This window comes from Rutidosis leptorrhynchoides, chromosome 3, assembly GCF_046630445.1.
Source record: "Rutidosis leptorrhynchoides isolate AG116_Rl617_1_P2 chromosome 3, CSIRO_AGI_Rlap_v1, whole genome shotgun sequence".
Taxonomy (NCBI): Eukaryota; Viridiplantae; Streptophyta; class Magnoliopsida; order Asterales; family Asteraceae; genus Rutidosis; species Rutidosis leptorrhynchoides.
In genome coordinates, this window is record NC_092335.1 from 148,994,792 (window position 1) to 149,000,808 (window position 6,017).

Below are 6,017 nucleotides of genomic sequence, written 5' to 3' on the forward strand. Positions count from 1 at the left end.
CAATTAACACTTTGTACGAAAGAATTTTTAATTACAATCTTTATGAAAACGTATATACATATACATTTTCTTCAGATGTAAGCATGGATTCATTGAGTTAATATGATATTCAACTCATTTGGTTTACCGTTAGAACTATAATACATAATCTCTAAAACATTTAGAGATCACTTAATCGTCATGAAGAACGAATATAATCGATGTAGAACAATACGTAGAACAATGATTATACTCGAGGTACAGAATGAGATGTAGAGGCATGGATTGTTGATGGTACTGATGCTGTTACTGATGGTACTGTTGGTGCCGATGATGTTGCTGAAGCTGGTACATTTTGCACTACATTTTCCATATTGATTACTTGAGCGCGAAGCTCGTTGACTTCTTCTATGGTTCCGGGATGATTGTCGGTCAGAACGAGTGGATGAATAATGTTTAGAATTATGGATAGAATATAATCGTTTCGAGATACTCTAGAAATGAGGCTGAAAATGGTGTTTCAAATAGGTTCGCCGGTAAGTGTTTCAGGTTCTTCGCCAAGAGGTGAATTCGGTTAGTGGATGGGATCGCCTTCTGCGCGTCTCCATTGATTAAGTCGACTATGAATCCATCAGATGAATTGGGGATGGATGATTGGTTGATTCATTCTGGTGTCGTTGCTTCCGGAGCTTAGATGACTATCCATTCTGAATAACTGTCGGGATAACTACCGGAATAGCTGTCGGAATCCGAGGGACTCGATCTAGTTGAGGGATTCATCTCGTACGATCAGATGAAGGATTTTCAATAAGAAATAAATTATAGGATGTAGATTAGTATCCTACAATACATAATTTACATATACATATATAATACTAAAATCCCATAAGTTATGGAGGAGTCTACGGAAACTGTCAGGCAAAGTCTACAGTAACAGATATGCTAAGATATGAATTAGCAGATACGCTGAGATACGAATTTTGTCTATACACTATTCATGCAATCATTGCAGTAAGATGTGTCTAGACTAGGAATGATAAGCAGGTAGTATCCTAAGGATGATAAGCAGATGATTTTCGACAAAAATGGTAAGCAAAACTTTTGACATGCAAACACGGTCGAAGTCCAGACTTACTAATGCATCCTAACAACTATCTGTTAGACATTCTAATGCAAGACCTGGTTCACTAAGACCACCGCTCTGATACCAACTGAAAGGACCCATCCTAATCCATCCGGACGAAGTCACCAACAACTGGTTCCATTGCGATGATCGACTCCAAGTACTGTCTTTAAAATGAGCAATTGTACAGCGGAAGACTTCTTTCATACCTGAGAATAAACATGCTTTAAAGTGTCAACCAAAAGGTTGGTGAGTTCATTAGTTTAACATAAATAATCATTTCATAATTTTAATATACCACAAGATTTCATATTTCCATTTCTCATAAACATACGTCCCATGCATAGAGACAAAAATATCATTCATATGGATTGAACACCTGGTAACCGACATTCACAATATGCATATAAGAATATCCCCATCATTCCGGGATCCTCCTTCGGACATGATATAAATTTCGAAGTACTAAAGCATCCGGTACTTTGGATGGGGCTTGTTGGGCCCGATAGATCTATCTTTAGGATTCGCGTCAATTAGGGTGTCTGTTCCCTAATTCTTAGATTACCAGACTAAAAAGGGGCATATTCGGTTTAATAATCCAGCCATAGAATGTAGTTTCATTTACTCGTGTCTATTTAGTAAAACAGTTATAAAAGCAGCGCATGTATTCTCAGCCCAAAAATATAAAGGGTAAAAAGGCAAATGAAACTCACGCATATAAATATTGTAAAACAGTTAATAAAGCATTTGCATGTATTCTCAGCCCAAAAATGTAAAGAGTGAAAAGGGAGCAAATGAACTCACTGTACTGTATTTTGTAGTAAAAATACATATGACGACATTTGAACAAAGCAGGGTTGGCCTCGGATTCACGAACCTATATCATTCGTATATCTATTAAAACATATAATCGTAATCGAGCAATTTATATATATATTTAGTTATGTATTAAAATTAATATTCATATACAATTTTGTTAATACTTATAATATATTATAATACTTATTCAATATGTAACTTAGTTAACGTTATATCAATATAAATAATATTATATCATGATATTAAGTAATATTGGTATACGTATGTATTAAATATGTTTTTATATACATTTCTTTTGTTTTTCCAATAAGATTAGAATAAGTATAATAATAATAGTAATAATAGTTTTAATACTAATAATAATGATAACAAAGATAATACTTAATAATATTAACGATTAAGTTTTATGATTATAACATATAACGTTCCTTTTTGTCACGTTTCCATAATAATAACATCGTTTTTGATAATTAATATTTTAATTATAATATAAAGCGTAATCGAAATCATATTACACTTATATATGCCCTAAACGTTTTCATGAGCGTAACAAGTTTATATCCATATTTAACAACACTAATATAATTATATCCTTTGTCATGTCATACCTAATCATAAACATAATCATATTTATAATAATAAGTGTAAATTAATAATATTACTAATAATAAATATAATCAAGTTAATGATAATACAAATGATAATAATTATAACAATAATAATAATAATAATTATAACATAATAAAAGAAATCTACCTTTAGATAGGCTTTTTATAAAAAGAATGCCTCAAGCGAGGCTCGAACTCGCGACCCTTCGAAACCCGGAACACCTCCCTAACCATCCAAACCGTGACACCTTTTCTGATATAACTCTATCCTAAATTAAATTAACCCATTCAATTTGTTTCCTGTTTTATCATCTTCTTCCCTATACCTCGTCGACCAGAGCTTCGATTAACAAGCATATTAAATACTTTCGCAAACTAGAATTCTGTAGTCATTTAAGGTTGTTTGAATAAAAATAAAAATAAAATAAATAAAGTTTAAGAATGCTGTTGTTCGCAGCGAATAAAAACACAAAAAAATGAATCTCGATTTTTAATACGCTATTGATAAAAATTAAAACACAGAATAGTTTAATATACCTATATAGAAAGTAATGAAATCATCAATTGGACTTGAAATATCAAAAATAATTTCGAATTTGATGAAGAACAATCTGTTGACTTTTTGTTTTCAAAACTTTGACTTCAAAATTCTTGATCGATTCCTCGAATTAGCTTTTGTAATTTTGAAGAAAGTTTCAAGCACTGAATTGGAACGTTTCTGCATTATTAGATTTTGCTAAATGGTTTGAAATCAAAATATGAAGAAAAATACCAAGACCAGAGGTTTCGCTGATAAAAAGAAAAGAAAAAAAAAATATACAGCAGCTGCTTCTTTACATCCATTCGTAGAGTGAGTCTTGCTGTTTCGAAAGGTTGATTTCTCAAAAAAAAAAAAATAGATCAAGGACATATGGTAGGGTTGTTTAGTCGACATCTTCACGGATGTAATAGAAGATAGATAAGAAGAAGAATAAAAAAAATAAAAAGTCAGATAGTGATATAAAGATAAGTACGCGTATGAATATCTGTTCTTGTTATTTTAAATTTTTTTTATTTTATTTTATTAATAAATAATAATTAATAACTAATAATTATATTACACTAATAATATTGTTAATATTATAAAAGGATTACTAATAATTAAATAATCAAAATCATAATATTAATGATAATGATAATAAGTAGTATTTAATAATAATAATAATAATTAATACTAATTTTAATAATTTTAATAGAAGTAATAATTTTATTAACAATGATAATGCTAAAAAAAATTAATAAAACAATAATAATAACATTAATACTTAATAATAATAATTTTTTTTTTATATAACAAAATAATATTACTCCGTACCACATGACTATTTACATGAACGGAATATTATAAATTTATATATATTATTATTATTTGCAAATTACATACATTGCACTATATATATATATATATATATATATATATATATATATATATATATATATATATATATATATATATATATATATTTATATATATATATATATTTAATTACATTTTTAATACCAAGTTTTATTTAATATCATAAATTAATCTAAGTCTTCAATTCTAAAAACTAAATCGTATAGTATTTTATTAATGTACTGTTGAGTTATCAGGTTATAATATATATACACATATAATCAAGTACACAGATTTATTTACATTTTATCTATTCTTCAATTAAATTGTTCAAAAAGCAAGTATTGAAAATTCAACAGGAATCTCCACTATCCCCTGTCTAGTTCTCGTTAATTGACACTTTGTTCTTATATGAAAAATCACTTTACCATTTTCCGAATATGGTGAAAAGGGAAAGGTTTCCTAAATCATGTGGATCTCCTAACAAGGACTCGTAGCCATAATTCAATATATCTAATAATTCAATCTTTTAATATTATCTTTTAATTCCGTCGATAATTATTTTAAATATATTTTAAAACAATTACGCTCAAGTAAAGTATTATACGTCTAATACTTGTTAACGTTTTCAAGTTATAATATATACATATATACATATATACATATATACATATATATTCATATTCGTTCCTATAATAGTTCGTGAATCTTTGGAATTTGGTCGAGGTTAAATGAATGTATGTACACAGTTTTAAATTCTTGAGATTCAACTTACAAACTTCGCTTATCATGTCGGGAATATATAAAGATTAAAGTTTAAATTTGGTCGGAAATTCCCGGGTCATCACACCAGGAGTGCACGATCTACTCCACGGTCAACCGTGGGTTGACCGCAGAAGGTTTTGTCTGAAATTTTGATCAAATTTAGTTTTACCACTTCGGGCAATCTATAGTTTATGAAACTTGTTTAAACATTCTTAGAATAGTTGCCTCCTTCATACCCAAAGGAGTTTTGGTCACTAGAATACTAGTCTTGGTTAATCACACCTAATGATGCCTTAATGACGATTTAACCTTGATTAAGGGATAACACATAAGTGTTACAGGAAAACATGTGCTCCTAAAATGTATTTAGATATACTTAGAATAGTCATCAAGTCCCAACCAAGAGTTGCCCTTTCCTTGTACATGTGTTGGACATTAATGTATACTTATACATTAATCTTGCAAATACCACATTGCAAGTAAAACTTACATAGCCTTAATACAATGCTATGTCATCACTATATGTTTAGTCCTAGATTAATTGGTGATCTCTTGCTAGTCATTACATGAATATTACTTGACTACTTATTATTAATACATGAGTATTATTTGACTATGTACTAAATGCTAATTTGCTAGTAGTTACTTAATATATATGTATGAACCTTGTCTTGCTATGTGATACAAGTTGGAAAACCATCAACTTGTATTTGGACTGCTTCAATACATGCTTATGCTACTTGAATAACAATTAAAGAGTCATAATCTAGTAGTCTTAAAGGAATGAAGAATTATTAACACACATAGGATTTGCTTAAGTCTAGAAACAAGTTTAAGAATGATTTAGACTTGATTAACTTGATGTCTTACAACATGCTTAATTGATATTACTTGTTTCAATTGTTAAGACATCATGAACGCACTTAATTAATTCACAAACAAGCTTAAAGATGAAGATTAATGTGCTTTGTGATTAAGTGGGTTATTATCATCAATGACATGTTGACCATTAATAGAACTTTAGCAAATGTGTTGATTACAAACAAAAGATTATGACAAAACTGAGATTGCCTCAAATGATTATCATGACTTGTATCCAAGAAAGTTAGACTTACCACCCTGAATAGGACAAGTCACTATCAAGGCAATACATCCAAGGTAAATGAACACTTAATGCATATAATACTTTTTTAGGATGTTGGGTATCTTTTGCAGGTATTAAATGAAGTAAAGAGTCCAAAGATTTGAGTTCAAAACTGATTCAAACGGCTATACCGCGTGCGGTCGACCCACGGTCGATCGTGGATTGAGCCTCAGCAACGGTTACTTTTTATCTCTCCATATAAAT